Below are 18823 nucleotides of genomic sequence, written 5' to 3'. Positions count from 1 at the left end.
GACCATTCTCTAACACCACTCACAAAGATAAATTCTAAATGGATGAAAGGCCTCACCATGAGACAGGAATCCATCAAAATTCTTGAGGAGAACATAGGCAGTAACCTCTTTGACATAGGCCACAGCAACTTCTTCCAAGACATGTCTCCAAAGTCAAGGGAAACAAAAGCAAAAATGAACTTTTGGGACTTTATCAAGATAAAAGCTTCTGCACAGCAAAGGAAATAGTCAACAAAACAAAGAGGCAACCCATGAAATGGGAGAAGATATTTGCAAATGACACTGCAGATAAAGGTCTGATATCCAAGATCTATAAAGAACTTCTCAAACTCAACACCCAAAAAACAAATAATCAAGTCAAAAAAATGGGCAGAAGACATGAACAGACACTTCTCCAAAGAAGAGATACAAATGGCTAACAGATACATGAAAAAATGTTCATCATCATTAGCCATCAGGGAAATTCAAATCACAACCACATTGTGATACTACCTTACACCAGTTAGAATGGCAAAAAATGACAAGTCAAGAAACAACAAATGTTGGAGAGGTTGTGGAGAAAGGGGAACCCTCTTACACTGTTGGTGGGAATGCAAGTTGGTACAGCCATTTTGGAAAATAGTGTGGAGGTGCTTCACAAAGTTAAAAATAGAACTACCCTATGACCCAGCAATTGCACTACTGGGCATTTACCCCAAAGACACAGATATAGTGAAAAGAAGGGCCATATGCACCCCAGCGTTCATAGCAGCAATCTCCGTAATAGCCAAACTGTGGAAAGAGCCGAGATGCCCTTCAACAGAGAAATGGATAAAGAAGATGTGGTCCATATATACAATGGAATACTACTCAGCCATCAGAAAGGATGAATACCCAACTTTTGCATCAATATGGATGGGACTGGAGGAGATTATGCTAAGTGAAATAAGTTAAGCAGAGAAAGTCAATTATCATATGGTTTCACTTATTTGTGGAACATAAGGAATTACATGGAGGACATTAGGAGAAGGAAGGGAAAAATGAAGTGGGGGGGAATCATAAGGGGAGAAGAACCATGAGAGACTATGGACTCCAGGAAACAAACTGATGGTTTTAGGGGGCAGGGTGGGGGGATGGGTAAGTCTGGTGATGGGTATTAAAGAGGGCACATATTGCATGGAGCACTGGGTGTCATACACAAACAATAAATCATGGAACACTTCATCAAAAACTAATGATGTACTGTATGGTGACTAACATAACATAATAAAAAAAAATGATGAACCTCAAACAACTTGACAAAATGTAAATTGTACCTGTCTTACTGTCTGACTGGGGTAGACTTGAGAGCTCTAGATCTATTTTTTTTTTTATGTTATGTTAATCACCATTTATTATGGACTCTCAGAAACAATCTAGATCTCTTTTTTTAAGACAGCCCAGATGCCACCTATAATTCAAAGGGCTCTGGAAAACCTCATTTTCACAGGAAGGGTATTTCATTTGTGACAAATAAAAATAAATGAATTTGGATTCTCAATTGCTAAATTGAAATTTCAGTGGTGAAAATAGAGTTCAAAATATCTGAAAATGATTATGATCCATGCTCACCCCAGAATGGATAAGATAGTACAATTATAAATTTCAGCCGGAGGAGCAAAGGATAAGGGTTTATAGGTGGTAGACAGAATGTCAAAAGCATCCAAGGCAGCCTTTCAGTCTCTCCTCCTCACCATCATAATTAAATATTCTAGTTTAAAAAAAACTGTTTAGAACTTGATATTGGTCATTATTCTTAAAATTTCTTAAAATTTACGGGGCGCCTGGGTGGCTCAGTCGTTAAGTGTCTGCCTTCAGCTCGGGTCATGATCTCAGGGTCCTGGGATCGAACCCCGCATCAGGCTCCCTGCTTGGCGGGAAGCCCGCTTCTCCCTCTCCCACTCCGCCTGTTTATGTTCCCTCTATCGCTGTGTCTTTCTCTGTCAAATAAATAAATAAAACCTTAAAAAAAAAAAGATTTCTTAAAATTTACATGTATATTATAGATTTAAAAAATATATTAGTGGCTAAGTATTTTCCAGAGATCTCCAGAAAGGAAAAGGTAGAGAAGGATTCTTGGTATCTGGGCATGCACTGTGTGTTCTCTTGAAAATCTTATGTACTTGCCTTTCCATACAATTCCCAAAGCATATTCTAGGGCTAATAGTAATGATGGGGGTCATCTCTAGTTCTTCACTCTCACCAAAGGAAGGAAATATCATGGTCTTTGGCATAATCTTTCCCAGCTATATGATGTATAAAATTATTCAAATTGAAGAACATAACAAAATCACTAGTTGCATGCTGGTACTTTTAATTCCATAAGAATAGCTGAATCCTGTTTCCACAAGAGGCTACAGAGAGGACTCAGTTTCACTGGAAAACCTTCCTTACAACACATACATTTCCTTTCTCTCTCCCTCTCTCACTCCCTCCCCTCCATAAAACACCAACATCTAGAAACCTCTTTAAGGTAGAAGAAGTCATCTTTGTATCACAGTTCAGTAATAATGATAGATTGCTGAGGAAGCACTGGTGTAGTTATTTGATTTCAAATATTCTCAATTTGTCACTGATTTTCACAAAACAGGACTTTAATCATATTACTTCCCTCATTTACATGAACATGGTTAACATTTCCCTGCTACCTCCAAAATCCTTAGCCAAGTCTTTTTATGATTTGCCACTATGTTATCTTTCCAGGTAAATCTTTCCTTTGTTTTATTTATAATGGTGAAACTTGATAAATTATTACATATTCATATAATGGAACACCACACTTTATTATTTTTTGAATGAAGAATTATTCTGTATAATGTTCTAGAGTTCTAAGATACATTTAACTAAGAAAAAAATAGAATGAATATGCATGTCTATAAAAGTGGGCGGAAAAGGATGTCTGCTGAAGGATACAAAAGAAACTATTAACAATGGCTTCCTCTAGAGAAGAAAACCAAATAGCTAGACCTGGAGTTAAACAGTAAGAGGCCAAATTTTTGCTTTGCAATGTTTGTACCTATTGAATCCTGAACACTGTATATGCATTATCTTTTCAAAAAATAAACATAACCATATTTAATTAAATATAATTTCAAAAATTAAATTTAATATGAATCATTGTCTTCTTGAATTACCATTTTAGAACTATGTGTTCTCAGCAAATCCTAGGAGAAGGTACCAGGAGAGACTGAATTATAAGGACAGAGAATGTTTGTGTAGTTTTTAGCCAGCCTAGATAGAAGGGATAACAATTGCAGAGAGAAGACAATAGGAGTACCCTTGGTGAGCTAATGGTGGGGAACTACTTTCCTATAACTGGGAGGCATCAAGAAGTTACTTGATAGCCACACCCCGTTTGAATCATACTTCATGTAAAATAAGAAATAATGAAGATAAAGGCAGTGTTAAAAATTAGTTTAAACTAAAAAAAAAAAAAAGAAGAAGATAGTAGAAGAGGAAGAATGAAGGGGGGGAAATTGGAGGGGGAGATGAACCATGAGAGACAATGGACTCTGAAAAACAAACTGAGGGTTCTAGAGGGGAGGGGGGTGAGAGGATGGGTTAGCCTGGTGATGGGTATTAAAGAGGGCATGTTCTGCATGGAGCACTGGGTGTTATGCACAAACAATGAATCATGGAACACTACATCAAAAACTAATGATGTAATGTATGGTGATTAACATAATAATAAAAAAATTTTAAAAAGTTAAAAATTAGTTTAAACTAACCTTTTAAAAGGCAATTAAGCTCTTTTTAAAAAATAATAGTCCTTCAAATATGATTTAATTATGGTACATTAAAAAAACTGTGGAGAAAGTATATGTATTTAGGCATTTACACCAATGGCTTTCCACTAACAGGTTTTCAAAGATACTTTGTCTTCAATTAATGCCTTGATCCTTGTCAATACAAGTGAACAGCAAAGGAGGTATATAAAGATTAAAAAGTACATATAAAAAAATGAAAGGAAATGGTATTCTTTCAGGTCTAAAAAAGAAACAATATACTTATCTATCTAAGCTATGCCAAAAATTTGACAAAATTCAGATCTCAGAAAACTTAAAGAGTGGTCACCTAATTTCACATCTACTAGCAGATTTTCTTAAACACTTTAATTTTCATTTCCTATGAAATATTTCTCACATGTATTGAAATTCTAAAAGTTACAAAGGACTATATCAAGATGAAATCAATTATGTCAGTGATTAAGAATATGATTTAAAATTCCCTCAACTTTAACTACTCCTGACTCAGATTAAAACCAGAGAGTTGTTTGAAAGGAATAATTTAATTTCCATCTAAAAATTCTTAAATGAAAGCATGGTGCTGTTACTTTGTTTCATACAGAATCACAACTGCCTCAAAATAGACATGTGTTTAATTTTAAATACTTTACCCATAAAATACCAATTATTATGGCGAGGAAAAAGGATGCCAGTTGAGTACACAAATTGACAAACAAAGCACATAACTTTCAAAATAAAAATAGGAAAAATGGTTGAGAATGCACCATGAATTGAGATTTGGGTTTTGCAGAGATTATTATATGAAATAATTATTTTATCCCTAATAAAATCTCCATTTATGGTAGCACGAACACCCTGAAAATCCTTGGTTTCTTCAAATTGTCTTTACTAAGCATAATAAAAAATTCTTTACATGGCCAACCCTCAGTTAATTTCTAGCAATGAAGAACTCCATTCCTTCTCTAGTGTGGAAAAGATAAAATTATAGCTATGCCCCATGTGACATCTAGCCTATAAATGCCTGCTTGCCTTTTGGGAGAGTCTACATTTTAGAATAGCAATATGGAACATATCTGATAAGGGAAACCACAACAGGATCTTGGAGAAGAAAGGACAATACAATGGGATTTTTTTTCCTGAGTTCTCACAGTGACAAACAGGTTTCAGTGGCTATTGCATGGTATTACCCTTTAGAAACAGCTGGCCAAACCATTCAAGACAATATACTGACCCCTAAGAGTTATATGCAATTGACTAAACCTATTTCTAGGTAGTGACCTTGTGCTGACAGCCGACAGGACCCACTGCCCATGCTATTGCTCTATTGTTCCTGGCTTTCTTACTTATGATTTTACACATTCAGAGGTCAGCCTATTGGTTTTGATAAGCTTGTTGGGCTTCTTTATCTTTTGCTTTTTTCATAGCCCTTAGAATGAGTCAGAGACTTTCAAGTGATAGATTCCCTCCTCTTGCATGCGTCATGAAGTCATAAAATTAATGAACAAAGGACACTGAGTCAAGATGAGAAACTGACCCCATGGATCTCACTCATCTCTCCCAAAATGACTGGTATTTCCAAAAAACACTAAATATAGTGAAAAATAACATATTTCTAGACCAGAAAACAAGGAGAGTTTGAAGGACATACAACAAAAAAAATTGGAATAGGAAAAGGGGAAACTGCAAAGGAAAACTACTCTGGGAGTGATCAAAAGGCCAAGTATCACCAAGTCTGAAGATAGTGAGTATCATGAAAGAAAAAACTTAATGGATGAAAAACAAAACGATTGCCAAAAAGAGAGTACAAAGAACAAATTGTCAAGGACATTAGAATATATAAAATCAATATCATAAAAAGAGGATACTGACTGCATTCAATTAAATATGATGAGATCTTATAGTACATAGTTCTGATAATCATAAGAAATAAGGGAATTAATTGATAAAAGCCATAAAAATTTAGAAGAAAAATAAGCCAAAGTCCAAGTTAAGATTGGCTGGTACTCAAAATTTGTATGTTAAAAGGTCACCTGCAAATTACTCTTAGAGCTGTTAAAAAACCAAAGCAAATAATGTTAGCTACAAAAGTTAAAGAGTTTGCAACATAATAAAACAAACAACTGATAAGGAGAAATAGTATCAGGTCTCATAGTGGAAGCTGAGAGAAAATCCTCCCACGGTTTTCATAAAAATAACATTCTCATCAATATCCCTACAATAAATATAGTAACTGTATTCATAAGAAGGTTTGTCAGCACATCCCTTAGGTCAAACATTATTTTTCAAAGTATTTATCCTCCCTCTCTAATTTCCAGGAGCTTTGTGATTTTTTTTTTTAAAGATTTTATTTATTTATTTGAGAGAGAGAGAGCATGAGAGGGGGAGGGTCAGAGGGAGAAGCAGACTCCCTGCCGAGCAGAGAGCCCAATGCGGGACTCAATCCCAGGACTCCAGGATCATGACCTGAGCCGAAGGCAGTCGCTTAACCAACTGAGCCACCCAGGTGCCCGTGATTTTTGATTTTATGATACTTATTCAGAAGAAGATCCCAGTGGCTTCTCAACTCTATTTACAAGTCTCATTGTCTCTGAGGTCACCAATCAAGCCCTCCTTTGCCACAGGGTTCCTGTAGAACCCATGTAATCCCTTTTATCTGTCACTATGGATTCCTGATTTGAGATCATACCACTGAAATAATAACTTTGAAAGTGCCTGCAGTCTCTAGTAGGAACAAAGACTGTTTATGTAGAAGAGAGATGACAGAAATAGAGAGATGGAGGGAAAGAGACAGGTCAGTATTGCAACAAATTAATCCTTAAATAAGATTACTTAGATGATAGAAGGGATTGTTTTAAAAGTTGTAGTAATATGATAAAATGTAACTAAGCTTATTAACTAATTTGCTATCAAATTATACATATTTTATATGCAAATAAGAGGAAAATCAGGAAAAGAAAAAAACACAAACCTGCTATGTTTGGTTTGAGTGTTGACAGCTTTTATAAAAAGTAAAATTAAATCATGATAATTTGATCTCATTGCTAGGGAGCTTCTGGATAATAAAAGTGGAAAAAGTAAAAGATGTAGGCACATTATTATATTAGTTTTAGTTTCAAAAGCTGAGTTTCATAGATATCAGCTTTCCCTGTCTAGTCCCACCCCCAAAGCCTTATTGACATTAAGAAGAGAATTCAAAATTCTATTACCAATTTAATCACTACAGGTGGACTCAGCTCCAGTGCATGTTAGCAGCTCAACCAAATTGTCCCTGCACAACAAAGCGGAAATCTTGATTGGTCTAGAGAACATAACCAGCCTAATAGGCTGATCTCTGGCCATAGCTAGTATTTTGACCCCCTTATATGGCCAAATCAAACAAGCTTTAGTCTGATTCTGATAGTCAAAGAAATTTAATCCAGAAATAACAGGAAGAACTCATTTGTAAATGGGAAGAAGCATCCTGAATCTGAATAATCAGTCCAGTTGTAACAAGGCATTAGTTTGTAGCTGACAATTCAGGAAGAGAATTCACCTCTGCAGAAGGAGGGGATGGTAAGGGCTAGGTAGCATGTCAAAGTCAGCCAAATACACCAGGATTCAGAGCCAGACACTGTTTGGTCTGGAAGTAAAGAAACCAATATAGACAGGACCAGTCATATAAACCAAACCAATACGGCAGGAAGCTGGAGTTAAGGTGATTGACAGTCTAAAGTCTAGTATACAATAAGGAAAACTAATGCCAGATTTATAGCACTAAGACTCATCCCAGACCTTATGATTTGTTGTGCTGGGAAACTGCTGGTAAATGTCCTGTCCTGGGCAAAAATGTCTCAGGAAATAGGCAGGGCATGACCTGAAGGTAGGAAGATCTAGTAATTCCAGCTGAGAGGGACAGTAGAGTAGGGGCTACATGTTACTTTCTATGTAGCAGATACCAAGACCATGATAAGCCTGCAACTGTTTCAGAAGGGAAAAAAAAAGGAGAAGGAGAGGAGGAAGAGAGGGAAGAGGAGGAGGGAGGAGAGGAGGAAGGGGCGGCAGGGAGCCAGGAAAGCCTGGGCTTGTCACACTGCCCCTGTGTGAAAGAGAGAAGATTGGGTGGAAATGACCTAGGAAGGTCCAGCAAAGCTATTTGTGAATCCTTGAGTGAAGGTCAATAGTCAGAGGAGTCCTGTGTCTTACAGATGTGGCTTACCTTATTAATACTGCATTCTGTTATTGGCTGGGTGCATTCTGTTATTGGCTGGGTGAAGTCCCTAAGAAGTGTGGCCTCAGCACAAACAGGGATGGTTTCAGAGAACATTAGCAAGAGCCCTTGTCCAGTTATGTTCCCTGGAGTGGGAAGTCTGCGGGGAGCATTCTTATGGCTGCTCTAGGCTGAAATAACATTTCTTTTAATTGTATGTTTTAAGCTCATAGAACAACATCGTCCAAGCTTGCCTAACACCTATATAGCAAGTCTGAATGGCTACTGGGCAATATAGAGAAATTGTATATAATCTCTTTCAAAATGGAACAGAGAAAGTTTCCAAGTTCAAGTCCACCCAGCTAGGAAGTGAGCAGGTTGGTACATTAGATGAAGCAACCCAACTCTGGAGCCTGCTTGCCCAACCACTGTACCTAAAAAACATCCACCTCTACTTGCTGGGTCACCATCTGCTGGGGATAGAACAAAGAACTTGCTCTCAGGTCCAAATGCAGAATCATTCCTATTACTATTCATTATTTCAAATAAGGATATGTCTTAGCTCTTAAGTATTAATAGAGACTTTATGTGTGTTTCATGAATTGCAGGGACTGTTTTTCCTTTGGGTTCTAGAGCATTTTGGATAAAGAGAAAAAGTAGTCTTAGGTATTGGTGTTCAGTTAGTAACTCAGGTCAAAACCAAAGGTTTTTGTCTCCATTGTATGAGATTGTTACTATTTTCTGTTCACCAGCAGAAGAAAGACCAGTAGTAGACAATACCAACCATTTTTAAATCAAGAGATATAACCAAATATGTATTAAATTGTTTATTTTATCTGTTATGAAATAATACCAGGAAATATAAGTCTATTGAACTCAGCATTTAAGATATGATTATGAGCTACAACATTTCCTCCAATGTATTATTCCCAGGAATAGGGACTTTTACTTCATTTTACTATGGGATGTTTTTTGGTATACTCAAACAAATCTGGGTTTGATGAATTATTTAGTAAGTGCTGGACAACCAAGCTAGTACCTCCACACACAAAGCAACTATGATTTAAATAAATGTATTTTTGATAAATGAATTCTGCCTGAATGATTTATCAACCTAATATGGATTTGCCCCACAATTGTGCAGCACTAGTCTGGTTTTGTATCTGAACCTTTTATTGCAGGCTGGGAAAAATGAAGGCAAAAGCATAAGTTATTTCAAATTGGTGGTTAGGAGAGAATTACTTTTGTGTAAGTTGACAGTGTGTGACTCAAGTAACAGAAAATAAAGAAAAAGCAATAAAGACACAAAAACTCTACTTAAATCTGCATCTATGGAAATAATCTGTGTCTTTTGAATAAAGTGAAAAAAATCCCATTAGATTTAAGTGAACTTACTTGACTCTAAACCAAAATGTGAGTCTCCTATCATCAACTTTTTTTTTCTAAGGGACCACCCTGCTTATGTTTCATCAAGTAAGCATTAAGCAGAGTTAAAAAATAAAAAACATCTTTGGTATAGTTTGAATGGGTAGAGATACTATAGCTAAGAAGCATACTGAGCATATCCCTACAATCAGCTTCAGAAAGATAAAATTGCAGAGGTTTATAAGCTTTAAGATAACTAATTAGCTCATAGGTCTCTGGGTATATGAAATGATGGGGTTAATTATATCAACTTGGAACCATATCAGAACTTCATCAACATATATTGTTACATGATTTTAGCCTATGTCAAAGATAAACATACCCAGACATAGCTGAAGTGGTGAAAACGGATTTCATGCAGTAGGGGAAAGAGAAGCTTCATTAGATTTGTGCAGACGTGACTGGGTATTTTAAAAAAGGAACAAAAGAAGGGAGTGGAGGACAAGCAGAGACTCAAGGAGAGTCAGTTAAGTGAGAAATTACAAAGAGTTGGTCGGAGTATGTGTAATTCTGCTAACTGGCAATTATCAACTTTAAGATCCTATTCTCCCACTGAGACTAGAAACAGAGGCTTTATCCTTCCTGATGATTCTATTTCAAAGGAATGGCTTTCAGTTCCTTGAGACACTCCTGAGTTGTAAGAGATACATGTATATCTCAGAGACCAAGGAAGTATTTATAATCCTAAGATCTTCCATAGTAAATATTCTAAGAAATTGAGATCAAGGGCCTATTGCCAGGTGTTGCTGAGAATAAACAATAGGTTGTCCTGGCAGTGTTGAGGTTTATCAGGCAGGCATTTTAATGGGAGGCCACAGTCATACTAGGGACATGAGCTTATGCTGCAAGAAACCATTCTAGGATTTGGCCCTCTCTTAGTAAATTGGTTTGGACAGAGATATTATTTGATATTATGTGCCAAGGGTTCTGAAGTTCACACACAGCTAAGGAAGTAACAGGCACAGGCTTCTTAAGGCAGAACACCAAGATCAGTTTGGAATCCTAAATACATAATGATGCAAAATATAGGATACACACTCATTTATTCATTTAATTAAATAGATATTGAAAATATTTCATTTGATACTATGCTAGTTACTTGGGTTACAGTGGTAAATGATAAAGAACTGTTTCATGTACATATTGAATTTTAATCTAATGGGTGAAACTAGTATTAAAGCATTAATGGTACATATAATAAATATTGTGCTTCCAAAAATAGAAACAACTAGAAATTATGTATTTCCCAATGGAAGTACATAAGATCAGTTACAATATACTTCTTGCCAAAAACTGAATGTGGATCTGAAAAAGCCTCTAAAACTAAGCCTCTAAACTTCCCCTAAATATAGGAGAAGATAATATAGGGAAAATGTTAGCATGTTAAACAACACCACGAGGATGTATTCAGCAACATTCAGACTGCAGAAGACTTTACAGAGCAAATAAACTAAATTTATTTAACAATTAATGACAAAAATAGTATAGGGAATCAATATATTAAAAGAGTCTCCATAGATGTATGGACATTATCTTGATTCTGATTCAAACAAAGTGGGATGTGGTGGGCGCTGAGTACACATTTGATTCTACTAAGAAAATATTGAGTATTCATAATTTTAGATTTAAAAATAATTTCTGTGGTATTTTAAAAGATATCTATAAATGAGAGGTTCATGCAGACATTTATTAATGAAATATGATGTCTAGCATTTATTTCAAAATATTCTGGGATAATTATGCTAATCTCTTCTTAGTTCCAGTGTGGATGGAAAATAGACCATGAAAGAGAGGCACTTGCAAAAAGAAGCTGAATATATAGGTGGGGATTTAAAAGCCTTACTAAGGATGTTGGGCATACTTATAAAAAATGGGAAGTTACCAAAAAATTTTAAGCAAAGTGACAAAGTTAGAGTTAGCTTTGTGGAAAAAAAAAAAAAAGTCAATCTCCTAAGAATGAATTGGAAGAAGGCACAAATGAAGAGGCTATGCAACTCTCTACTGAAGAGGTAAGCGATAGCAGTGACAGCAATACAGATATAATAAACTGAGTAGATTAAAAAGATACCTATGTGGTAAAATCATCAGTAATTTGCAGTGCACTAGATACAGAAAACTGTGTAGAAAGAGATAGCAAGGATAACTCATATGATTCTAATTCACACAATTTAATGTTTGGTATCATTCACCAGACTGTTGAAGAGGGCATGTTTAAGGGGTATTAAGGTCAGTTCTGGACTTAAATTTGAGGTCCTTTTGTAACACCCAAGAGGCTAAGTAAATAGTTTTGTGTAACATTCTATAACTTAGAAAAGGGATTTTGACTGGAAAAATGATTTTAAGAGTCTCAAGAAGATGAGAAAACATAGAAAAACTAATGAATATAAAGTGGGCCTTGGTTTAAACTCTGATAAATACCAGAATTTAAGGTCCAAGTAGAGGACTTTTCTTCCAGGGAAGGTCACTGAAATCATTGAGGATTCAATATACAGAAAATATAAAATGAGTAACATAAAAATCTTAATTAAAAAAAAGATGACAATGAAAGAAACAGACTAAATGAATGCAATTCTAGAGAGATCCTTTCAAAGACAACTGAAAGTTTCTTGCTGATTTCTTCCCTGAAGCATTTGCTGATCCTATGTACGGAATGAAATCAGATCTGGCCCAAGAAAATATAGAATACTGGGTGAATAATAAACCAGCAAATCTTTGGTTGTCATGTGTGCCTGAGGTGACAATATAGAATCTTGAGAAACCTGAGTCAACAACCAGTTTCTTCATTCTTCTACTGTGGGTCTGTGCATGGACACTGTAGGACCACATTAAAAGTAGATTAAAATCTCCTATAATATTACCAAACTTCATAGGAAAATTCTCACTATGAAGATGTCTGCTTCAGACATGCATCTAATATTATCATTCAGATATTTGCCAGTGTTGAAGCAACAAGATTGTGTGAAAATAAGAGCTAATGTCAAAATGTCAGAAGAGTATAACTGAAACTCCTTCAATCTTTCAAGAATAAGAAGACTAAGCATCATTAGATTAACAGCCAAAAGGATAGGAAAAATGTGTATAAAAAACATTGTCCAGAGATATATGAAATCTTAGTACAGTTGGTATATCCCATATTGATTGGGGAGAGCTGACCCTCATTTTATCTTAAAAAAAAAAAAAAGAGAGGGGGACTATCTCTGGAAAGAAACATCACTGGAGCCTCTACACTTCTATTATGCATCATGTCTGCCATAATATTTTTTAATTTATTGGATGTGCAGAGGCAGAAATCATGTGACATTATAGAAATGAAGAAAAAAAACATACAATAGAAGTAGACTCCCAGATGACCCAGATATTGGAATTAGCATATGAGGAATTTAATATGACTGTGACTAATATGTGAAGAAAATAGAGAATGATTGGATCAAGTGAATAAAAGATGGCAGTTTTCAATAGAGAATCAATATCCATAAAGAATTAAATGAATGTTTTAGAACTGAAAAAAAAAATTGGAAAATAAAACTCATTAGCTAGGTTCAATAGAAAATAGAATACAGGATATGTAAAGTTGAAGTTAGGTTAACATAAAATTTCCAAACTGAAACACAGAAAAAAAATAATAAGAAGAAAATAATGAAAAAAGGTGTAAGAAGCATGGAGAACAAATGAATAAAAAGGTTACATCAGTATAGATTTTACATAATTGAAAAGATATACAAAGGATAGTATGAAAAGCTTTGTGCCAGTGAAGTTGACACTTTATATAAAATGGTCAAATTTCTTTTTTCTAAGTTTCTTTTTTATTTATTTGAGAGAGAGAGAGAGAGAGAGAGAGAAATTGTGGGAAAGCACAGAGGAAGAAGCAGACTCCTCACTGAGCAGGGAGCCCGATTTGGGGCTCAATCCCAGGACCCAGAGATCATGACCTGAGCTGAAGGCAGATGCTTAATGACTGAGGCACCCAGCTGCCCCTAAAATGGTCAAATTATTTAAGGAACAAAATTTGTCAACATTATGAAGAACTTTTTCAGAAGTGAATACTCTATGTCTGTGAAGGAACTTAAATTTATAATTAAAAAACTTAAAACATCAGCAGCAATGACAATAAAAGCAACAACAGCAAAGCCAAAAACACCTAAACAAGATGGATTCACAGGACAATTTTTATCAATATTTAAAGAAGAAACAATACCAACTTTACACTTATTCTTTCTTGAATAGAAAAAGAGTACTTCTCAACTAATCTTTGAGATCAACACACTATTGATTTAAAAATCTGGCATGTTATGAAAATGGCACTTTAAAGCCAGTATATTCTATAAATACACATGCAAAAATGCTCAATTAAACAATACTAATCAATAGTAAGCCATTATGATCAAGTAGTTTTTATTCCAGGTATTTAAGATTGTTTTCCCATTTGAAAAATCAACCAGTTTAACTAATTATATTAATAAGATTAAATACAAAATGTATAATCATCACAGAAAAATAAAAAAAAATTACTTGTTGAAAATTAGTACTCATTCATGTGAAAATTATGTGAAAATACTAAGAATAGAGAAAACTTCCTTCATATGATAAAGGGAAACTACAAAAGAAAATATAGGAAAGACTTTTTTCTCTACCAAAACACTAAAGGTAATCTTAGAAGCTACTATTTAAGTTGTTTCAGAGTTGATTTCATACATAAAATGACATGTAAAGGATTACAATTAAGAAGTATGAGAAATCCCATTGGGAAGAAGGGTGAAGTAACTCTAAAACATAGACCTTTCACATTCCATGATGAGTGTAGCTGCAAATACACTTCTTAAAATAGTTTAAAAGCCCAATAACAGGGATGAAGAACAAAATTGTATCAGAAAATAATTTTCCAAAGATGGTAGGCATCAATTTTCTCACAACCAGAAAAAGAGATGTGGAATTATCTCCATAATAACAGCTATTAAGTTATTCCAGCATAATATTATTAACAAAAGACATGTATCAGGCAGGAAATATGGCCTTTCCTAAAATTTATTTCAATAAGACATTGACCTAACACTTCTCACATGTAATATAGATGAGACTAGAGTACAGATTACAGTGTTGGTTGCCTAGAGCTCAAGAGAAAAAATAACTGTGACTGGTAATTACTCAAGCCTTCATGGGGAAAGATCCCAAGTCTAATTTCATTTTTTTAATATAATATACATTATTAAAACCATATTTATAAGAGCCAGCTGACATTTTCATGTCTTTGATTTTGGGGAATTTTTTTCCAAAAATTTTTGCTGTTCTCTTTCACATTAATTTTGGCAATTAAATATAAGATGTTTTGATTTTAAGTTCTGTCTGCCTCAAAGCAGGAAACATAGAGGCTTCACTGCCTATGTTTTTCTCCTCAAGGGAAATAACTGCCCAAAGTAAATTATGAAAGGGAGTAGTAGTTAATTACCATAGACTAGAGAGAGACTAGACTTCTTACATAGCCTGGTTGGTCACCTGTGCCCACAAGATCCAGCATAAAGAATCTTCCTATTGTGGTGGCCGAATTTGTGATAGAGTTGACTGTCACGACCTCCCTCTGGGTCTCTCTGCTTCCATTCTTGCTCATTGTAGTCCATTATCCACTCAAGAGTTGGGATGAGTTTTTAAAACAAATCAATTGTATTTGTAATAGCCAAAAGCTGAAAAAAATCTCAGGTGTCCTTTAATGGATAAATGGTTAAACAAATGTGGTACATCTATACCATGGAATAAAGTAAAAAAGAATGCACCATTGATAAATGTAACAATGTGGGTGTATCTCCAGAGAATTGTGATGAGTAAAAAAATGCCAATGTAACCAAAATGTTTATATACTATATGATTCCATTTTTATAACATGCTTAAAATGACAACATGATAAAAATAGAGAACAAATTCGTGGTTGATGGTTTTTTTTTTTTTAAGATTTTTTTTTATTTATTTATTTGAGACAGAGAGAATGAGAGAGACAGAGAGCACACGAGAGGGGGGAGGGTCAGAGGGAGAAGCAGGCTCCCTGCCAAGCAGGGAGCCCGATGCGGAACTCGATCCCGGGACTCCAGGATCATGACCTGAGCCGAAGGCAGTCGCTTAACCAACTGAGCCACCCAGGCGCCCCTGTGGTTGATGGGTTTTAAGGAAAAGGTAAAAGTGGAAGGAAAGTGGGTGTGGCTATAAAAGGGCAATATGAGGGATTCTTGTGGTGCTGGAAATGTTCTATACCTTCACTGTCTCAAAATCAATATGCTGGTATGGTTTTGCAGGGTGTTACCATTGGAAAAATTAAGTAAAGTGTGCTTAAGAACTCTGGTATTATTTCTCACTAATGAATATGAATATTCAATTTCCTCAAAATAAAATGGTTAAATAAAATAGCACATTTAAATTTAAATGTAAAAGGAATCATGGGGTGAAATATAAAAAAGGCAGAACTACAAAAATATCAACTAAAATTATCTATGGAGATGTCAAAATCCTTTATTTAAATATATAGGGATTTATACATATATTTGATTAAAAGTCATTCTCTCTAAGCTCTAAGAACTCTGGTGTGTGGGACAGAGCTGACATCTAGGGACTCTCCCCAGAGTGCATACATAGAGATGTGAAGCCAGAAAATATCCTCATCACAAAACATTCAGTGATTAAGCTCTGTGACTTTGGATTTGCTCGGCTTTTGACTGGACTGAGTGACTACTACACAGACTACGTGGCCACCAGGTGGTACCGCTCCCCAGCACTCTTGGGGGGGGACACGCAGTACGGTACCCCAGTAGATGTTTGGGCAGTTTGCTGTGTCTTTGCTGAGCTGCTGTCAGGGGTGCCTCTGTGGCCAGGAAAATCAGATGTAGATCAGCTCTGTCTAATCAGGAAGACCTTGGGAGATCTCATTCCTAGGCACCAACAAGTATTTAGCACAAATCAGGACTTCAGTGGGGTGAAAATTCCAGACAGTGAAGATATGGAACCACTGGAATTAAAATTTCCAAACATCTCTTATCCTGCCCTGGGGCTCTTAAAGGGCTGTCTCCACATGAATCCTGCTGAGAGACTGACATGTGAACAGCTGTTACAGCATCCGTATTTTGACAGCATCAGAGAAATGGGGGCTTCGGCCAAAGAGCTTGACCGACCGGTAAGGAAGACCCTGAGACAGAGCCGAAAGCACCTGCCTGGGTTGCAGGGCCTACCTCAGCTGACCAGCAGTGGCTTCCTTCCAGCTTTGGATAATAAGAAGTACTACTGGAATATGAAGAAACTGAACTACCAATTTCCAAACATTTAAGGAGCTTGGAGATGGATGATGAAAAAGGAGTTAATAATTTGGAGAAAATGAAATGTATATGTTTGCTTGAAAATAATCATGATGTTGAAAGAACATCAGGAGAATACATAAGTAATAAATGGGGGGGGAGGGGGTGGGGGGGAGGAGGGAGGCCACCTGGCAGAACAGAAAGGGAAATTCCAGAGGCAGCCTTCCAGGCTTCACATGGTTATCAGAACAGAAAGGAAATACTTGTTTGGATTTTCACTTGTATTTTTGTTGTATCTAAGCAACTGAGCTAAAGGACAGAAATAAAAACTGTACTTACTACCCCCCCAAAACAAAACAAAACAAAACAAGAAAACAAAAAGAAAATTTTGAATTACATGTCATCTGATGGATGATGTGTCTCAGAAGTGTTTATCCTTACATACAAAGATGAATGGAAGCTCATATAGAAGCTAGAAAACTTTAACTTTCCTGTGTGCCTATATAAACTCCTTACTACACTATTATGGAACATGTGAATTAAAGATGGATCGTGTAAGACAGGGAGAGGTTCTAAGGGATTCTTAGCAAAATTCCAAAGTAGGTGGAACTTTTTTTTTTAAGGTTTTATTTATTTATTTGACACAGAGAGAGAGAGAACACAAGCAGGGGGAGCAGCAGGCAGAGGGAGAGGGGGAAGCAGACTCCCCTCTGAGCAAGGAGCCCAATGCAGGGCTCTATCCTAGGACCCCAGGATCATGACCTGAGCCAAAGACAAACACGTAACCAACTGAGCCACCCAGGGGCCCCAGTAGGTGGCACTTTAATCAGATAATACAAATTCCAATCAGCACTACCATTTTAATGAATTTAATAAGAATTATACTTTACATTGGAAATGTTTCATCTACTCATGAATGTCTCTGAACTACAGCAAAAAGAGTGGTGGTACCATACATAGTCATGGGGGATGGGATTCCTCAGCCATATAGGATGTGATCCCTTTTGGATTTGTAACAATTGGCCATTTTAAAATGATCAGTTAAGAGGATATAAGCTACATATGTGAATTACAAGTCAGGTTGCAGCTCTTCAGCTCTCAGAAATCTTTAATTGCTGCAACTTTAAAAAGAGACTTTTTACCTCAGCACTTTGTTACCCTTAATACTGTCTTAGTTGTGCTCACGTGGGCTACTTTTAAAATTTCTCAGTGTCTCCATAGATAAGTGTAACAGAATAGAAAACCCAGAAATGAACCCACAACTCTATGGTCAACTAATCTTCAACAAAGGAGGAAAGAATATCCAGTGGAAAAAGACAGTCTCTTCAATAAATGGTGTTGGGGAAACTAGACAGCAACATGCAAAAGAATGAAATTGGGCCACTTTCTTACACCATAAAAATAAATTCAAAATGGATTAAAAACCTAAATGTGAGAACTGAAACCATAATAATCTTGGGAGAGTACACAAGCTGTAGCAACTTCTTTCTAGATATGTCTCCTGAGATGAGGGAAACAAAAGCAAAAATAAACTGTTGGGACTACATCAAAAAAAAAGCTTCTGCACAGTGAAGGAAACAATCAGCAAAACTAAAAGGCAGGGGGCGGAGCAAGATGGCAGAGGAGTAGGAGACCTGGATTTTGTCTGGTCCCAGGAATTCAGCTGGATAGGGATCAAACTATTCTGAACACCTATGAACTCAACAGGAGATCGAAGAAAAGAATAGCAACAACTCTCTGAACAGAAAAGTGGCCACTTTCTGGAAGGTAGGACATGTGGAGAAGTGAATCCAAGGCGATATTCGGGAGGATAGATGGCGCAGGAGGGAGCCTCCATCGGCTGCTTCTGGCAAGTGATAGAGCCGCAGAGCAAGAAATTGGAACTTTTAGAAGTCTGCTCCGCTGAGGGATGTCACTCCAGTGGCTAAGCGGGGGGTGGAACCCTCATGGGACAGTGTGGTATCAGGACCCTCGGGGTCACAGAAAGACCGGGGGTGCCTGAGTGCCGCAGAGCTCCCAGGTATCAGAGCAGGGAAGCCGGCTGCAGAGACAGAGCCCAGGAGCGGGCTCTAAGCTCGGGGTTGCCATAAACTGTGATCCCTGGCACAGTCGGCCCACTGCACCACCAGCAGGGACCCAAAAAACAGCAGATGCGGGGAGACCCCCCATCTTCCCCCGGG

The 18823-nt window shown here is 36.5% G+C and overlaps 1 pseudogene; it reads left to right on the top strand.

Moving 5' to 3' along the window:
* Positions 1 to 15576: 15576 nt before the first annotated feature.
* Positions 15577 to 16742, top strand: LOC102739443 (cyclin-dependent kinase-like 1 pseudogene; annotated as a pseudogene).
* The last annotated feature ends 2081 nt before the right edge of the window (positions 16743 to 18823 follow it).

Source organism: Leptonychotes weddellii, chromosome 6 (genome assembly GCF_054177405.1).
Source record: "Leptonychotes weddellii isolate Sample4059 chromosome 6, ASM5417740v2, whole genome shotgun sequence".
In the NCBI taxonomy this organism is placed as follows: domain Eukaryota; kingdom Metazoa; phylum Chordata; class Mammalia; order Carnivora; family Phocidae; genus Leptonychotes; species Leptonychotes weddellii.
The sequence above is the reverse complement of the archived record's forward strand: the minus strand, read 5'-3'. Positions and strand labels throughout refer to the sequence as shown.